At 36.9% G+C, this 20,853-nt stretch overlaps 1 protein-coding gene across 6 annotated transcripts in view; it reads left to right on the top strand.

The window, feature by feature from the left end:
• LOC131430543 (uncharacterized) overlaps nt 1–20,853 on the top strand; it is a 75,032-nt gene that overhangs the window by 9,825 nt on the left and 44,354 nt on the right. The window lies entirely within an intron of this gene.

Below are 20,853 nucleotides of genomic sequence, written 5' to 3'. Positions count from 1 at the left end.
CTTGGGTATGACATGACCATGTGAAATGTGATTGACTGTTACAACTTGGTTTGAAAGGTCAAAAGAAACGGTTCGGAACTGAATTTGAGCGATTAGTTTCGAGCAGGCTACTAGAAAAAAGACAAGATTGATGGACAATTTGATTTAAAAACAAAATCTGCTTTTAAATAGAAAGCATATCACATTGAACTTAGAATCGATTTTAACCTATTTCCGGAATAAAATATGCTTGTATCCGTTCTTTCACTAGGGAAACTTCATAGGCAATTTGAGAATACGTCCACGGCTGCAGTGGACATATTTCAATCCTTCAGGATCCAATATATTATTTAAACCTGGGAGAGAGAAAATCATGTTCAAATCATCAAACTGTATCCATTTTTCCGTTCAATAAAGCTTCTTTAATGTAAAGGGTGCTTTTAAGAGTATCATATCTTTCGGTAGGGATAACTGACATTCTTGTCATCGAACTGTCAAAGTCACTATTGATGTTTGATATTTGATAGTTCATAATGAATAGGATTACACCAGAACAAAGTTTCCATGTTATGAAAAATTATTGAAATAGTTCAATTCGTGAAACGCACATCAAATTGCGTGATGTTATTGGTGTTCATGGATGACCCATTGAACGTAGCATTTGTTGGCTCAATCAAGAGCAATCCTCTCGAAGTTCTCGATACAAAATTACACCCAGAAAATGCACTGTGTGATGTAGATGAGTCATCTCACGTTTTGGCTTCGTCTAGATCGTGTGATCTGACTGCCAGTGATTAAACTTTAAAAAACTACTTCACCAATTATTTTCAAATTTTGCACACACTTTCTACATATAAACTAACGTTGTCGTTTTTTGTTTCTTTGGCTACAAAATGGCGGATTTTTTTGTGTAAAATCGCAACTCAGACTTTAAACAACCACCAAAAAATAAAAAAAATAAAAAAAATAATTCATTGACTTATAATAACTCTGCGCTGAGATACAGTGGACACCGCAAGTCATGAATTTTTCATCCCATTTACCCCTAGATTTAACAGAAAACTGTCACCTCCGGAAGAAACAAAAAAAAACAGGTCAACGCCAAGAATACGAAAATAGGAGTTCATAGCCGTCTCTGAAAGCATAGAATGTTTTTCACTCCAGATTGACATACGTCCATTTTAAGAGTTTAAGAAATTGTTTTCCGACAGCAACATATTTCCATATTCTTTTACTTTCAACTTTGGAAGTTGTGTCTTTCTGGAGAAGACTACTCGTTTACGAAGTATGCAAACTCAGTATTATTTAGTCTCGTAGTACAACTAAGTAGCTGTTTTTTCACATATTAGTAGTTGAAGTACAGTAAGAACATTAAAGACCCGATATAGCTACCCTGCGGGATTTTGGACGAAGTGATAATTTAATTTCTAATGCGTTTTAATTTCAAGTTCTATGCACATACGAATCGAAGTTTGTCGAAAAATTAATATTCTTTTGCATATCAAAGAAACAATGTACATATATTATTCATTATCTTTCTTTAAAATTCGAAACATTGAGCCACCCCCCCCCCCCCCCCTCCCCTCCATTGAATGAGTCCAGCGCACGGACCTGGGTGTACTCAATAACTTAAATTTGTCTGGACAACTAACTTACATAGAAGTAAATCGAAACGAAATTCATACTTCAGGTATTATCAGAGCGTCTATGAAACTTTAGATAATGCAGGAACAATCCTTTGCAGAGTTAGAAGCGGTTTTTGCATTTATTGTAAGAAACAATGGCACGAAACATGTGAAATACTTAGGTTTTGGTGAATTGAAACTTTGAATTCAGTGAAATACCATTTCAGATAACGTATTGAGCGGAGTGTCATCTGCATACAATTGGCTTGAAACCGATTGTATTGGTTCTTCGGTTCTAGTTCGCTGTCAAATGCTGTGTTTAAGCAGTGTTCACATGTTCACATTTTTCTTCATGCGGTTGCACCAACATAAGGAAACGATTTCGATGGAATATAATCACACTATAATGAACGACAATTTCCTTTTCTTATTCAAAAGAGGTCAAATTACTTGTTTTATAGAGAATACTACACTAGAGTTATGTTTATATTGGGTTTGAAGAAATCAACTTTTGACACCAGTGTGGTTTGATTGTACGATATGAACGTAGCTTAACATATTGTTGACAACAACGCCACCAAAACAAAATGCGTCGGTTTAAGGAACCAGCTTCCATAGCAGGAGGGGGGGCTGGTTCAAACGATGGGATATATGCCCAAGTAGCAATCCGCAACTAGTTCTGATACGACAAAGTCCAAACTATGTTGCAACAAGAGCACGAATATGTGTTTTATGTTATACTGGTTAAAACATGATGACAGGAATGTTTCATCATAACATAACTAGTTACGAAATAGTTATTTAGGTTTCCAATCAGAACATCTTTGTATCAGATTGAATTAAATATAATTTATAAGCTATCGTTACCTAATCCAAACATACTTTTAATCACAACAATGCTTCTAGCCACTAGTTGAAAATAAGTTTATTTGACTTCAATATAATTTCTTCATTGATTCAGATAGTTATCGGTAAGTTTTCCCAACGTTATGATAACTAAAATGCAAACAAAAAAACCTTTGTTGGCTTGAATGTGGCGAACACAATATGGAGTCTCAAGAAGTGTATGGAACATAAATAAAACCAAGATATTACTTTTTTCAAAACTACTTTTTGCCGAAAATAGTGAAAGGCAGAATAGTCATTTTTGTTCTATGCACTGTCATAAACACGAAGAAAATAATATAGGGATTGAACATCGATTGTGATAATATTATAGTTCTCATGATATATGAATTTAAAATGATGAGAAATCACTCTACTTGGAATAATTTTGAGCATTCTGAACATAGGGTTATTTTGTTGTTTATTTTTTATATCTTTATAAACAGATTTTGATTAAAGGCGCATAAAAAACAGTTAAGTAAAATTGAATTCCGCTCGACAGTTTTAAAATCGTTGTGAAATTTGTACCTTGTATCAAGTTTGTGACTTAAAGTACTCTTCTGCTTTTTTATTGATGATAGAAAAGTATTCTGGATTCATTCAATGTTTATAATGTCGATGGTGACTAAGTTTCAACTAGTTTACTTGGAAACAAGTTATTTTCAAGTTATGAAAAGATAAGTTATTTCAGTATGGCATTACAACGTAACGACAACATAGTTTTAGCCGACTTAACAACTAGTAGAAACTGCGCTTTTTGAGTCATGCAAGTGGTTAGATGTTAGCAACAATCACTCAAATATCTGGTTGCAAACTAGTCACAAACAAGCTAGCGTAACAAAAATTGTTACTTGGGTGGAGAAGCTCAGATTAATATAAGTATGGTTTACCAGATGCGCAAATTTAAAATGTATTTTTGTTGTCAACAGATGGCACTTAAAAACTATTTATGTAGGGTAACGGCTCCCTATTTCATCTGAGCTCCTATTTCCATCTCATCCCTCCACCTCATTACTTTGAACATGAATAATATTTTACAACCTACCTGAAGCAAACTGTGAAATGTTTTAATTAATTTGTGATTTTAAAAGCTATTGTCACACTTTCCTATTGAAAGAAATGCTTTTAAATTCTTCGGTGATCGTTTTTTTTTCATTTAAAATGAACTCACTTTTCAATTTAGGAAACATTTTCGTCTCAATATTTACAGTTCGTCATGTTTCTGATTATCTACTAATCGATTCGTCTCAAAACATGATCACTATTTCGCACAGTTTTACTACCATTGAATGCTGGATGACTTCATAATTAGTAATGTTTACTTGCCACTTGTTTAATTAACGATTTAAAACTTCAAAAATTACCCGACAAGCAATAAAAGTCTTCAAAAATAGGAGATGAAAGTTTTTCACTTAGTTCACTTGAATGCGCTTTGTTTTCATCTCATTTGGTTTCGCAATGTTGCCAAGTTATCTTATAATGTTACAAAACAAAATTTGTTTTACTTCTTCAAATTATCATCAAAAAGTATGTTTTTGGTATCCGTGACATTAGTTTAATTATATTATTGATATTAATATTTCAATAAAACTGTTTCAGCTTCGAATATTACCAGAAAGAACGTGTTAAATACTAATATACTAATGAAATAACCATTGTGGCAAATCTAGTAGCACTGGTTTCATACCGCTATACGTCAACATAACGATGTGAAGTGTGTGTGTTTCATCGGCTGTGCACAAAGATACCAGATATTTTCATAGAACATATGTATTACTTTGCATAGAAAGTCTATATCTGTTCTATCTGTTTTCACTAATAAAATGATGTTAAATGATAGTTCTTTATATTTCCGTAATTTTTTTACCAATAACAATATATATATATATATATATATATATATATATATATATATATATATATATATATATATATATATATATATATATATATATATATATATATATATATATGTTTGTCAGTATTCATAATCAATTATCTGCATGAAAAATTTCCACTTTAATAAGTGATTTGTCCGTTGATTAGTAAACTTTTAAAGAATTACTGCATTCAAATACTAATAGATACTCAGAGAGAAAAATCTAATTTTTTACTTCTCACTTTTTATGAATCTGTACAAATCTGTATTAAATTTAGAAAATCTGTATAAAATCTGTACTTTGATTTAAATCAGTATGCGAACGCAAAAATCTATACAACACAGATAAATCTGTATAAATGGCATCTCTGGCTCTGCGCTTTGTTTTAAGAAGGGCTAATGCCTAAATAGTAACAATTACTTTTTTGTTTTTATTTAAAGTTCACCAATCATTCAGTAAAAACCATTCAAGCGAAGAGGTTGTGTTTCGATTGTACTGGCTCGTGAGTTAACGGCTGCTACCGAGACAATTCTAAGCTTCAGGTAGTTAAACTGCCCATAGCAAACGCAATATTCGGGGCGTTTCCCGACTGGAAAGCTAGCAACGAAGGCCATCCCGTTCATACGCACAGAGGTGTAGAGACACAGAGGTGCGAGAGCATAGAAGTGACGAGTCACAGAGGTGCCATCGCATAAAGGTGCGAAGACGAAGGGGTGCAAAGGCACAGAGGTGCTAAAGCAACCCAGTGCTGATCTACCAGGTACCAGAATTTGTACGCTGCGTAGGATCAAAAGAGACGGCATATATCGCGAGGTGCTACACTGCAAGCATCGCATTTGATCGCCACCAAGAGCAAAAGCACTGTACCTGGGGTCAGGTACAGCAAGTGCAGTGGTGTTCACAACGACGGCAGAGCAACTGAGATAGCAGTAAACGACAGAAGACTGCCAATTGGAAACAGCAAAAGACTGCCAATTGGAAATCGTTGGAAGAGCTTCACGTCGTTCTTCACGATAAAGGAACAGAGACATCAGCTACAAGGTAGATTTAATTTAATTTATTTTTTATTTCTTATATCTGAAATTTTACTAAACATAAGTTTTTATTTTGGTATTATTAATTTACAAAAAAAATTTAATGTAATGGATGATCTCATGGAAGATCATCCGAATCCGATTCCGGATACTAGTAAAAGTTTAAATACTCCGAGGGCTAAACATTATCCACAGGGTACCACTGGGCCATGGATAGTCTATCTTCGAAAAAAAGAAAAGATTTTAAACTTGATGCAAATTACAAAGGATTTGACATCACATTTCTCTGAAGTTAAAGAAATCTGTAAGGTTAATAGAGATAAAATTCGAGTTGTAGTTAACGACTTGAAACAGGCAAACGATATTGTAACCTGTAAATTATTTGCTATTGAATATCGAGTTTACATTCCATCGAAGGAGGTAGAAATTGACGGTGTTGTGACTGAAGCAAGTCTGACAGCAGATGATTTACTTAAAAATGGAGTTGGCCGTTTTAAAAACTCCATGCTTGAGGGAGTTAAGATACTCGAGTGCAAACAATTGTACTCAGCATCTATTGTCGATGGAAAAAAGTCTTATCGTCCCTCAGATTCGTTTCGCGTAACATTTGCCGGATCTGCATTGCCTAGCCATGTCTATATCGATAAAATTCGTCTTCCTGTTCGGCTTTTCGTACCGCATGTTATGAATTGCACGAACTGTAAAAAATTCGGACATACAGCTACTTACTGTAGTAATAAGTCCAAATGTATCAAATGTCAAGGGCCTCATAAGGATAATCTTTGCGATAAAGATGTTGAAAAATGTGTTTATTGTGGGGAAAGCCCTCATGATGATCTTTCAGTGTGCGCTGCATTTAAGCTGCGTAAAGACAAAATGAAGCTTTCTTTAAAAGCACGGTCTAAGCGCACATATGCAGAAATGCTCAAAACGGTCATACATGTCTCCCCTTTGGAAACCGAAAACGGTTTTTCAAATCTTGCGGAGCCAGAGGAATCTGACTCTGACGGAAATAGTGAAGATACCTCGTTTGTCACTCCTCAAGGGTCTGTTAAGAGGAGATTAACAAACCACAAAATACCAAAAAAGACACCTAAAATTATACCTTCAAAAAAAGATCCCCGTGTTAAAGCTAAAAAGCCAAATTTAAAACCAAAAACTGTGCCTCCTGGTTTGTCAAATTCACAAACCAATCCAGGAACTAGCTCAAGAAAAGACAATAATCCAGTGGGCTCCATTTCACATTCACCAACAGGATTACTGAAATTTTCGGAAATTGTAGAATGGATTTTCGCTGCATTCAATATTTCTGAACCTCTAAAGACCATCATAACAGCATTCCTTCCAATAGCTAGAACTTTTTTGAAACAGTTATCAGCTCAATGGCCAGCTCTTTCAGGTTTTGTATCATTTGATGGATAATTTATCATCCGCCGCAAATGATTCAATCACTGTCCTGCAGTGGAATTGTCGAAGCATCATGCCAAAACTTGATTCATTTAAAGTTTTGTTGCATAGTCAAAAATGTGATGTATTTGCTTTGTGCGAAACATGGCTTACATCAAACATAGCCTTAAATTTTAATGACTTTAACATTATACGTCTCGACAGAGACTCCCCGTATGGTGGAGTGCTTTTAGGAATTAAGAAATGTTATTCCTTTTATAGATTAAACATTCCTTCGACTTCTAGTATAGAAGTTGTTGCTTGTCAAATAAACATTAAAGGAAAGGACATTTGCATTGCTTCGGTATATATTCCTCCAAGAGCTCAAGTTGGACAACGACAGCTTAATGAAATTGTCGAAGCCCTTCCTGCTCCACGTTTGATTTTAGGAGATTTCAATTCGCACGGAATGATGTGGGGTTCCGTTTACAATGATAGCAGATCATCTCTAATATATAATATTTGCGACAATTTTAGCATGACGGTACTAAATATGGGTAGCATGACACGGATCCCAAGACCTCCTGCACGTCCAAGTGCATTAGATTTATCTCTTTGTTCGACTTCAATTCGACTAGATTGCACCTGGAAAGTATTTCCTGATTTATATGGTAGCGATCATTTACCAATCATCATCTCAATTAGCAGTAACAAAGGCATTGCTAATTCAGTTAATATTCCATATGATTTGACAAAAAATATTGACTGGATTAAATACCAAAGTAATATTTCAAGTGTCTTAACTTCAATGGAAGAGCTTCCCCCACTTGAAGAATATGACTTCCTCGTTTGTTCGATTCTGGAGGCCGCAGAACAAGCCCAAACCAAACGATTTCTTGGTCCATCGTCTAACAGAAGACCTCCAAATCCTTGGTGGGACAAAGAGTGCTCAGATGCTAAACACGCGAAACAAAATGCTTTCAAGACGTTTTTAAAACGAGGAGGAGGAACTCCTCAGAATTTTGAAAAATTCTTGGTTTTAGAAACCAAGTACAAGAACATACTTCGGGTTAAGAAATGCAGCTATTGGAGACATTTTGTGGAAGGTTTGTCAAGAGAAACCTCAATGAGCACTCTTTGGAATACGGCCAGACGAATGAGGAATCGTAACGTAGGAAATGAGAGTGAGGAGTACTCGAATCGATGGATATTTGATTTTGCGAGGAAAGTTTGTCCAGATTCCGTTCCTACGCATAGCATTGTTAGGGAGTCTTCTTCAAATGATGATTCCATTGATAGCCCCTTTTCAATGATGGAATTTTCCATAGCACTCATGTCTTGTAACAATAACGCTCCTGGATTGGACAGAATTAAATTCAACTTGGTGAAGAATCTGCCCGACCTCGCAAAAAGACGTTTGTTGGAATTGTTCAACAAGTTTCTTGAGCAAAATATTGTTCCACCTGACTGGAGACAAGTGAAAGTTATCGCCATTCAAAAGCCGGGGAAACCAGCTTCCAATCACAACTCATATAGACCCATTGCGATGTTGTCCTGCATCAGAAAATTGTTCGAAAAAATTATTCTACGACGTCTCGACACTTGGGTCGAGACGAACGGTTTGTTGTCAGATACTCAGTTTGGCTTCCGTAGAAATAAAGGGACGAATGATTGCCTTGCATTACTTTCGTCTGACATCCAAATTGCCTTCGCTCAAAAGCAACAAATGGCATCTGTATTTTTAGACATTAAAGGAGCATTTGATTCAGTTTCCATTGATGTTCTTTCAGACAAGCTCCACCAACATGGACTCCCAGCGGTTATAAATAATTATTTGCACAACCTTTTGTCAGAGAAACGCATGCATTTTTCACATGGCGATTTGGCAACAATCAGAATTAGCTACATGGGTCTCCCGCAAGGCTCATGCCTCAGTCCGCTCCTCTATAATTTTTACGTGAATGACATTGACAGCTGTCTAGTAACCCCATGTACACTAAGACAATTGGCAGATGATGGCGTGGTTTCAGTTACTGGATCCAAAGCTATTGATCTGCAAAAACCATTGCAAGATACCTTAGATAAATTGTCCGTTTGGGCTGTTCATCTTGGTATCGAATTCTCTGCGGAGAAAACAGAGCTGGTCGTCTTTTCAAAAAAGCATGATCCCGCGCAACTTCAGCTTCATATGATGGGAAGAATAATCGAACAGGTTTTGACTTTCAAATACCTCGGGGTGTGGTTTGATTCCAAATGCACGTGGGGAGGACACATTAGGTATCTGATAACGAAATGCCAACAAAGAGTAAATTTTCTTCGAACAATAACAGGGTCTTGGTGGGGTGCTCATCCGCAAGATCTAATAAAATTGTATCAGACAACGATACTTTCAGTGATGGAATATGGATGCGTTTGTTTTCGTTCCGCTGCAAATTCTCATATTATCAAACTTGAGCGAATTCAGTACCGTTGTTTGCGAATTGCTTTAGGCTGCATGCATTCGACACATACAATGAGTCTTGAAGTTCTGGCGGGAGTTCTTCCATTAAAAGATCGATTTTGGGAGCTTTCATCACGCCTGCTAATAAGATGTGATGTGCTGAATCCCATGGTAATTAATAATTTCGAACGACTAGTCGAGCTTCGATCTCAAACAAAATTCATGACAGTATATTTTAACCATATGTCACAGGAAATCAACCCTTCAAGATATATTCCTATCCGTGTCAGCCTCCTAAATGTACCTGACTCAACTTTATTTTTCGACACATCCATGCAGCGCGAAGTGCGTGGAATCCCGGACCACCTACGCTCTATGGAAATCCCAAAAATATTTTCAAGTAAGTTCAGGCATATTAACTCTGAGAAAATGTTTTACACGGACGGATCGCGAATGGAAGAAGCGACAGGGTTTGGTATGTTCAACAATAATGTTTCGGCCTCATTCAAGCTTCAAGAACCTGCATCTGTTTATATAGCAGAGTTAGCAGCAGTTCATTATAGCTTGAATGTAATCGTCACATTATCTCCAAACCATTATTTCCTCTTCACAGATAGTCTGAGTGCAATTGAAGCCATTCGCTCAAACGCTGCTGGCAAAAATGAACCGTTTTTCTTGGGTAAAATAAAACAGTGTCTGAACGACATATTGAATAATAATTATCTAATCACAATAGTTTGGGTTCCGGCTCATTGCTCCATTCCAGGCAATGAAAGAGCCGATATTTTAGCCAAACGTGGTGCTATTGAGGGTGAAATTTATGAGAGACCGATTGCTTTCAACGAATTCTATAGCGCGTCTCGCCAAAGAACACTTGCCAGCTGGCAAGCTTCTTGGGATAAAGATGATCTGGGTCGGTGGATGCACTCAATTATTCCTAAAATATCGACAAAGGCATGGTTCAGGGGACTGGATGTGAGTAGAGATTTCATTCGTGTGATGTCCAGACTCATGTCCAATCACTACACGTTAGATGCACATCTCCTTCGAATTGGACTTTCCGAGACTAATCATTGTGCTTGCGGCGAAGGTTACCGCGATATTGACCATGTTGTTTGGACATGCGTGGAGTTTCGTGATGTCAGATCTCAACTAATAAATTCCTTGCGTTCCCAAGGTAGACTATCCAATGTCCCAGTTCGCGACATTCTTGCTTGTCGTGACCTTCCATACATGAAACTTCTTTATCATTTCATTAAATCCATTGGAGTTCCAATTTAAATTTTATTTTATGTTAAACTGTTTTCTCTTCCATGAGTTCAACCAATAACCAACTATAGGATATTGAATATAAGTGGTGAACTGATACAAACAATCCTGAAATAGTTATAAGATCATGTACAAAATAAATGTATTTTATTTAATGTAATTAAAATAGCAACTCGCTTGATAAAAACAGTGTTTAGATTAACTAATGAGTACCAACATACTAATATGATATTCGAAATGTATTAGGTTTAAACTACTATGTATTGTGGATGCCACGGCGAAGAAAAACTTATGTATATTGCCTATGAAATAAACGTATTTATGAAAAAAAAAAAAAATAAAGTTCACCAAATAAACTTTACAGTGAAATTTTAAATTTAAAGCGAAAGGTAACTAAAAAGACCGAAAAATTTTTAAACGTTGAAAAGATTTCAAATCCATTGAGATGAAATTAGGAGCAGATTAGTGAACACATCATAAGTGTTTTTAGCTGTTTTATAAATATTAGTAAAATTTTCAAGAAATGTTAATCAATTCTCAACGTGGAGCAAGGCGAATGAAGCGGTAATATGAAATAGTTATAGTGATTTTAGTGGCTAAATCGGGGTTTGAAGGCGACGTCCTTACAAATGAGATGAAATAAGGAGCCCTTACCCTATATTTCTCACCTAAAGCGTTATTTCGTTGGTTGGGCCCCTCTTTAAAACGATATATTTGCTTACTTGGTTTCGAGCTTGAAAGAAACTTTTATTTTGAGTTAAACATGTCGAATTTCGATCCAAATAAAGAGCAATTGCAGCAATTATTTTCTTGTTCAATAAAAAAAGAATGACATAGGAAAGCCATCTAATTCTTGAGACTTATGGTACGATACACAAACAGGACAAAGGTTACGGCGAAGCAGGTGGATGTCACTCCAATAAGCCATTTCCAATCACCAGAGAGCCATGGGAAAATTCAAAAGATCGATAAATGGGTTCCACAATAAATTGAACGAACGACAAATGTAAAATTTCGAATAATTCAGTGCGAAATGCTCTTTTTACGCAACGAAAGAATGAAAATGAATATATTTTAAGAATCCGAAATGCAAAAAATCATGAGTAAAGCCAAGGCAAACATCAACACCGATTTCCAGAAAAAAAAGACAATGCCATGTGTGTGGTGAAGAGATGGGCAAAACCGTTCATTCCAAAGAGGCGCTCAGAACTTGATAGCTGTACCGAAAGAAGTACACACTTCGAAAAAACCCTGTGATTTACATCTTATTAGATGCACATAAATGGAGCGTCGCATTTCACGCAAATTTACGTGGAAGAACATTTAATATTGTGTCCAAAATTCCACAACATGAAATTCATTTAAATAAAAAAATGAATACTGATAGCGAGCGCCGCGACTTGAACCGAGAACCATTGGATCGCAAAGCACGTTTGTTAATCGACTGAGCCACAAAAGCACACAACTTCTTGGCTGGTAAAAGGTGCATTCAAATTCATACAGTCGCACCTGCAAGTTACAGTCGAAACCAGTAAAGGTCAAGCTAATCTAACATTATGTCATTAAAATGAAATTTTCCGTCATTTGACAAATTAGGTCTTTATGAATTACATCGTATTAAGGATTAAGTCACCTGTAAAATTCAGCTTTTTTGGTGTGTAGATCTGTTGAACCGTTCTTTCGTTCTTTTGAAACTTGGTGTTTCTTAGAAAATAATATGAGAATAACAATTTATATTCTGTGGTAAAACATAAGCAACAATAACGAGTACTTTTTACATGTATTTCTACCAATAACCATTCTCTTCGGTATATATTTCCAAAGGTCCTGCAACTTCTACAAGGTTCCTCAAACCTGCAACAGTTCTGACATACGCAGTAAATTTATATACATCCTCAAAGAACTCGATTACTTTCATTTCTTTTGAGAAAAAAAACTACTATCATTCGTTATAATGAAGAACTCCAGTTCACTCATTTTTAGAAAAGAATTAGTTCTTTTGGAACGTTCGTGAAAGGATTGCCCATCTCTAATGTGGTTGGATTAGAACAGAGTAGTGTACTACGAGCTTTCTAAGCCTGACGAAACAGGCAACTTCGTCTGCTACCGTTAACAAATGATCAAACTAAGCAACGTAATAATCGAACAACACTCGGAATGGGCTTGATGCCACGGGAAAGTCATTCTACATCATGACAATGTATTTCCAAATTCAGCCAAAGTGGTCTAAGAAACTATGTCTACTTTTGATTGGAAACTTCTACCGTACTCGCAATACTCACTAGATGTGGCACCTTCTAATTATAAACTCTTCCGTCGATGGGATACGCACTAGCTGAGCTGAATGGATGTCAATGGAAGGTGAAGATTTCTTTTAAGATGAATTGCCAACAGGATAAACAAAATGTGTTGGAAGCGATAGCTAATATTTTGAATACAAGTTATTTCGCCATCGTTCATGAATACTCGATTATTTTGGATGATGAAAACGACATTTTAAACTTGCTCACCTGGTATTCCAAATCGTTATAGCCTCATTTGTATAACCGATAAGAATGAGTGTCATGAAAAGTATTTTAATCATCAATTGTCACGTTACACTGGTCTATGCTTTCGGTTGTATTGATTGGGATTAATAAATTAGATATTGAAACGCTATAATTGGCTCGTGTAGCGTGTCACTATAAACTGTCTGTGAACCACTTTCACTGAAGCTGGCCGAAGCTAAGTTCTTCGGTCCGAGTGTACTGAAACTCCAAATTAACAACCGTCCAATTATATCTGACAAACGAACCATAGAAAGTAACGATCGACATTTTGAGGTTAACCAAAGGCTAACAAACTTTCCCAGTTGACAAGTGATGGTCGATGGAGACGCACAGTGGTTAGAGTCGGACCAGTCCAATTGAGCCTGTTTACGCTTACCGGTTAATTTTTCTGCGATGAGTGAAGTACACCAACCTCAACGAAGGTACTGCTTGCTAGTGTCATAATTAACATTGCTCACATCGAGGAGGGCATGGTGGGTTTTATTGTATCCGGCATGCAATCGCTTTGGTGTTCAGTCTTTGATGGGGAAAACAACGCTAATTTGCCACTTTCGATCTGTTTGTGGTTTTGATGTACAACCCGGTGTTTTGAACGGGGTGGCAATAGACTTTAATTCGACGTAAACAGTGCTCGAGAAAATGCAATTCGTTTTCTATTTTACTGTTTGACTGACGACCTTGAAAGGGATATCTTTGTCTTAGTTTATTGTGAATGCACATTGACGTGTATTTTGAAAATCAGAAAGTTTTATTGATTCGTCGCATGTAAATAATAAATGATAGTTCTCATAATTCATCGATCTGAATATTGCAGCAAGCTTTCAACAATTACTCACACTAAAAAAAAGCCGGTCTACCGCGTAATGGTCGTTTTTTTTTAATAAATGTACAGACATGGTCGAAATGACTGTCCGTACAACACATGCAATGTCCAACACATCGATAGATCATAGATAGCACATGTCAATTTATAAACCGACCGACATGTCTGTTTTATTTATGCTCGGTAGCTTGGTGATAGGTGGACATACGACTGTCGTTCAGCAACTGACCGTTCGATGTTCATGTTCTAAGGATGTCTAGTAGGTTTTTAGGTCAACGCGCTTGATTACACGTTCTGTCGTCATCGGTAATTCCTTCCATTCTCTGTGACCTAATTGTTTTGTTTTGCGCTTATCTATTGGTCGAAAAGTAATGATCGCTTGAATTCTGTTTGGCATTAGATGACTGGGAAATCTATACAATGCCGTCTGTGGCGTATGTGTTCTAGCTAAACACGTGCTTTGAAGGGTTCAATCAATAATTTTGACCGAAATTCAACCTTTCTATCTGTTTGCATTTGGCAATTTGCACAGGCTCGCAACGTCTTCAGCTAGAACATTCCTATTTGACTGAAAAAATCTTTATCTTGTTTCAACTATATCACGCACTGTCAGCTTCCAAATACATAGGAGCAATTTCAGAAATTATTAGCAGAAAAGATAGGTGCTGCTGCTAACGAATTGATTTTTTTTAATGTACTTTCTTCTAATCGTTGTACCTCGGAAACTACTAAACTTGTAAAAAAAATGAAGAAGTTGTAGGAAATCGAAAGTGCAATCAGGAAAGGAAAAAACGGAAAAGTTCAACGCTTTGATCAAGACACGATAGCGAACTGATGTCTGAGAATTGTCTTAGCTGTCGAATGTTGCAGCCTTAGCTTTCACTGTCTTAACTTCTTCAGATTCATTTTGTGGTGAATGATCGAATAGTTGTGTCCTGATGCCTTCAACGATTTTGGAATACTTTGGAGATACATCAATTTCAGAAATACCTTTATTGAATACCTCAACATTTTGATTCCTCGAATCAACCGCTAGATCACTGTGTTTGGAGGTGTGCTAAAACAAATGAATCCGCTGATGGTATTTCTTCTAAATCATATCTCGCTTCAATCATACTATCTGTTACTTTACGACGCGTAGACGAACAAGGTTTTCCATTATCACGAAAAGGCCTACAACAATTATATTTTTCAATCATTCGATCATAGGCAAACTTTTATACCTAAAAATAAATTTTTTTTTCAATGTGGCGGATTTTTATAAACCAGCAATTTTGTTTTCAAAAAATATCTCGAAAACAACTGCTAGTCTTGATGTCAAAGAATAATTTATTCAAAATTTCATGAGGATTACACAAATAATAAAATTGGCGATGGAGAACCCAAACTAATTTAAAAATATTTTCATGAAATATCCATTTTTTTCGATTTAATTCTTAATATATCTCGAAAATGATTGCATTCAGGAAGTAGCTTTCTATGAGCTTTTTCATTGAACGTAGTTTCATTTCTCAGATACATTCATTCCTATAAAAACATCGTTTTTCGAAAATTGTTGAAAAGTCTTTTCTCGAGAAACTTTTCAATTTATCATCTCTACAACTTCCCAAAACATTAATTAGTCTCCTTAGAACTTGACGTTTTTTGTGATATAAAATTAAAAAAAAAAAAAAATCGTGCGGTAAAATAAGTGAGAATTTTGAAAAATGTATTTTATTTTTGATTTCACGAAAAATTGGAAAATATTTTTTTCAGCGTATTCTTGTAGAAAGTTCAATTGATTACGTACAATTTCTTCTTAGACATACTTTAATGTAGAAGCTAAAGATTTCTAGAACAAATTGATTGTTTGAAAATAATGTGGCTAGAAACACATCCGCCCTTTTCATAAATTAGTCTTGAGTGGAAAAAATCTCTAGACCAGTGAAAAATACTTCACTTGCTGTAACGAACACACATGCACAGTTTCCTGCAATTCAAAGGATGTCGTGCCGATTCCGCATGAAAAAATGCTCAATTGGCGAAGAACTTTATGATTGTCGCCAAGCCCATTCATCTACACGACATGGGAAAGTTTTAGAAGGTGAGAAAATGAGTTTCTTATGAACTGAATGATAGACAGCCGAAACAGATTATAACGAAAGATGAGAAATGGATTCGTTTTAAGAAAGCGCACTAAATCGTGGGCCGACCATGGCCAACCATCGAAATCAACTGCAACATCTAATCGCTTTAGATAGAAATAAATGCTGTGCATTTGGTGGGATCAAGAAGGTGGAAATACTAATCGCTACCGAACTCCATCATTCAGTAATAGCCGTTCAACCGAGAAGGTTGTGTATAGAAGCGTACAGTTTAATAACGCTGGTTGGTTTACACGCGTTAAATACGACAACGGTTGAACTACAGGTAGAAACCTGTTGGCAGCAGCCGTTAAAACGTAAAATCGTGCTGCATAAGAGAGCCCTAGTGCTGGGCCAAGCTGGTGAAGGAAACAACAAAGGGCGTTTCCCAAACTCTACCCAGGCCGCAATATACAGCCACAAGTGCTGAGCAGGAGAGTGCAAAGGCACATCGAAGAGGAAGAGTGCAAAGGCACATAGAAGCAGGAGAGTGCAAAGGCACACCGGTGCGAAGGCACTTCGGTGCAGAAGCATATCGGTGCGGAGCACTAGGAAGAAGGAGACAAGACAACTCGGTCTTTCCACTGCCATACAACACGCAGGTATACACCGGTGACCTGCGCTGGTTACAGCTGGCGAAGACGAAAGCAAATCGGAATTCGAGTGGTGCTGGATGTCAGGTAGCAGTAGCATTACATCATATTCTATCGCTACAGTGAGCTTCAGCATTGTATCAACGTCCAGATACATCCAACAAGAACATCTAGAGCAACGAGGATCTACACGGCAGTGCAACGGAGATAGACAACAATTTCAAGGTAGAAGTTTTTTCTTTTCCTTTTGATTGAGTACTGTGTAGTGTTGGTTTCATTTTTTATTTAAAGTTTGATTAAAAATTTTAATGTGATGGATGAATCCATGGACGTAAATCCTAGCATGAATCCTATACCCCCACGAACGAAAAAATATCAGGAGAGCTCTTCTGGGCCTTGGATAGTCTTTTTTAGACGTATATCAAAGCCATTAAACATTTTTCAAATTAATAAAGGTTTGACATCACGATACTCTTCAATCAAAGAGATCATAAAAGTAAATAACGATAAAATTCGTGTTGTGGTAAATAATTTGAAACACGCGAATGATATTGTCTCTTCGGAACATTTCAATAAAGAGTATAAAGTTTACATACCCTCCAAAGATGTCGAAATTGACGGTGTTGTTACCGAAGCGAGTCTTTCGGTAGATGATTTACTCAAGCATGGTGTTGGTCGTTTCAAGAACTCTATGCTTGAGGGTGTGAAAATACTGGAGTGCAAACAACTGTACTCAGTAGTTCATGAAGAGGAAAAAAAAGTTTATCGCCCATCAGACTCGTTTCGAGTGACATTTGCCGGGTCTGCGTTGCCGTCCCATGTCTATGTCGATAAAATTCGCCTCCCTGTTCGGCTTTTTGTTCCAAATGTAATGAATTGTACGAACTGCAAAAAATTCGGCCACACAGCTACTTACTGTAGTAATAAACCAAAATGTATTAAGTGTGAAGGGCCTCATAAAGATAATGATTGCAACAAGGAAATTGAAAAATGTATTTATTGTGGGAATAGTCCTCATGATGATATTTCAGTATGCACTGCATTCAAAGTGCACAAAGACAAAATTAAGCTTTCTTTAAAAGCACGGTCTAAGCGCACATATGCAGAAATGCTTAAAACGGTCATTGATGTCCCCCCTTTGGAAACCGAAAACGGGTTTTCAAATCTAGAGGAACCAGAGGACTCTGACTCTGACGAAAATAGTGAAGGTAATTCGTTTATCACTACCCAAGGGTCAGTTAAGAGAAAGAAGTCTTCCTCCAAATTACCAAAAAAGACACCTAAAATTTCATCTTAAAAAAAAGATCCCCGTGTTAAACAAAAAAAGTCAAAACCAAAGACTGTGCCTCCTGGTTTGTCAAATTCACAAACCAATCCAGGATCTAGTACAGAAAAAGATAATAATCCAGTGGGCTCCATTTCACAGCCACCAACAGGATTACTGAAGTTTTCGGAAATTGTTGAATGGATTTTCTCAGCATTCAATATATCTGAACCCTTAAAGACCCTCATAATGGCATTCCTTCCAATAGCTAGAACCTTTTTGAAGCAGTTATCAGCTCAATGGCCAATTGTCTCAGGTTTTGTATCTTTTGATGGATAATTTATCACCCGTCGCAAATGATACAATCACTGTCCTGCAGTGGAATTGTCGAAGCATCATGCCAAAACTTGATTCATTTAAAATATTATTGCATAGTCAAAAATGTGATGTATTTGCTTTATGCGAAACATGGCTTACTTCAAACATAGCTTTAAATTTTAATGATTTTAACATTATACGTCTCGATAGAGACTCTCCGTATGGTGGAGTGCTTTTGGGAATTAAGAAATGCTATTCCTTTTATAGATTAAACATCCCTTCAACTTCTAGTATAGAAGTTGTTGCTTGCCAAATAAACATTAAAGGCAAAGATATTTGCATAGCTTCGGTTTATATTCCTCCAAAAGCACAAGTTGGACAGCAACAGCTTAATGAAATGGTTGAAGCCCTTCCTGCACCACGATTGATTCTGGGGGATTTAAATTCGCACGGTATTATGTGGGGTTCCGTTTACAATGATAGCAGATCATCTTTAATACAAAACATTTGTGACAATTTTAGCATGACGGTATTAAATATGGGTAGCATGACACGGATCCCAAGACCTCCGGCACGCCCAAGTGCATTAGATCTATCTCTTTGCTCAACATCAATTCGACTAGATTGCACCTGGAAAATACTGCCTGATTTACACGATAGCGATCATTTACCAATCATCATCTCAATTAGCAGTAGCAATTGCATTGCTACTTCCGCTAGTATTCCATATGATTTGACAAAAATATCGACTGGATTAAATACCAAAGTAGTATCTCTAGTATTTTGAATTCAATGGAAGAGCTCCCTCCACTTGAAGAATATGACTTCCTCATTTGTTCGATTCTGGAGGCAGCAGAACAATCCCAAACTAAACGCTTTCCTGGGCCAACGACTAACAGAAGGCCTCCCAACCCCTGGTGGGACAAAGAGTGCTCAGAGGCTAAACTCGCAAAACAAAATGCTTGCAAGACGTTTCTAAAACGGGGAGGAGGAACTCCTCAGAATTTTGAAAAACTTATGGTTTTAGAAACCAAGTACAAGAGCATACTTCGAGCCAAAAAATGTAGCTATTGGAGACATTTTGTCGAAGGTTTGTCAAGAGATACCTCAATGAGCACTCTTTGGAACACGGCCAGACGAATGAGGAATCGTACCGTGGGCAATGAGAGTGATGAATACTCGAACCGATGGATATTTGACTTTGCTAGGAAAGTTTGCCCAGATTCTGTTCCTACGCAGAGCATTATACGGGAATCTCCTCCAAATAATGGTTTTATTAATAACCCATTTTCAATGATGGAATTTTCTATAGCACTCTTGTCTTGTAACAATAACGCTCCAGGGTTGGACAGAATTAAATTCAACTTGGTGAAGAATCTACCCAACCTCGCAAAAAGACGTTTGTTGGAATTGTTCAACAAGTTTCTTGAGCAAAATATTGTTCCACCTGACTGGAGACAAGTGAAAGTTATCGCCATTCAAAAACCGGGGAAACCAGCTTCCAATCACAACTCATATAGACCCATTGCGATGTTGTCCTGCATCAGAAAATTGTTCGAAAAAATTATTCTACGACGTCTCGACACTTGGGTCGAGACGAACGGTTTGTTGTCAGATACTCAGTTTGGCTTCCGTAGAAATAAAGGGACGAATGATTGCCTTGCATTACTTTCGTCTGACATCCAAATTGCCTTCGCTCAAAAGCAACAAATGGCATCTGTATTTTTAGACATTAAAGGAGCATTTGATTCAGTTTCCATTGATGTTCTTTCAGACAAGCTTCACCAAAATGGACTCCCAGCGGTTATAAATAATTATTTGCACAACCTTTTGTCAGCGAAACACATGCATTTTTCACATGGCGATTTGGCAACACTCAGAAATAGTTACATGGGTCTCCCGCAAGGCTCATGCCTCAGTCCGCTCCTCTATAATTTTTACGTAAATGACATTGACAGCTGTCTAGTAACCCCATGTACACTAAGACAATTGGCAGATGATGGCGTGGTTTCAGTTACTGGACCCAAAGCTATTGATCTGCATAAACCATTGCAAGATACCTTAGATAACTTGTCCGATTGGGCTGTTCATCTTGGTATCGAATTCTCTGCGGAGAAAACAGAGTTAGTCGTCTTTTCAAAAAAGCATGATCCCGCGCAGCTTCAGCTCCATATGATGGGAAGAATGATCCAACAGGTTTTAACTTTTAAATACCTCGGGGTGTGGTTCGATTCCAAATGCACGTGGGGAGGACACATTAGGTTTCTGATAACAAAATGCCAACAAAGAGTAAATTTTCTTCGAACAATAACAGGATCTTGGTGGGGTGCTCATCCGGAAGATCTAATAAAATTGTATCAGACAACGATACTTTCAGTGATGGAATATGGATGCGTTTGCTTTCGTTCCGCTGCAAACTCTCATATTATCAAACTGGAGCGAATTCAGTATCGTTGTTTGCGAATTGCTTTAGGGTGCATGCATTCGACACATACAATGAGTCTTGAAGTTCTGGCGGGAGTTCTTCCATTAAAAGATCGATTTTGGGAGCTTTCATCACGCCTGCTAATAAGATGTGAGGTGCTGAATCCCATGGTAATTAATAATTTCGAACGACTAGTCGAGCTTCGATCTCAAACAAAATTCATGACAGTATATTTTAACCATATGTCACAGGAAATCAAC

This window comes from Malaya genurostris, chromosome 2, assembly GCF_030247185.1.
Source record: "Malaya genurostris strain Urasoe2022 chromosome 2, Malgen_1.1, whole genome shotgun sequence".
Taxonomy (NCBI): Eukaryota; Metazoa; Arthropoda; class Insecta; order Diptera; family Culicidae; genus Malaya; species Malaya genurostris.
Note: the sequence above shows the minus strand (reverse complement) of the source record. Positions and strands in the feature narration are given on the sequence as shown.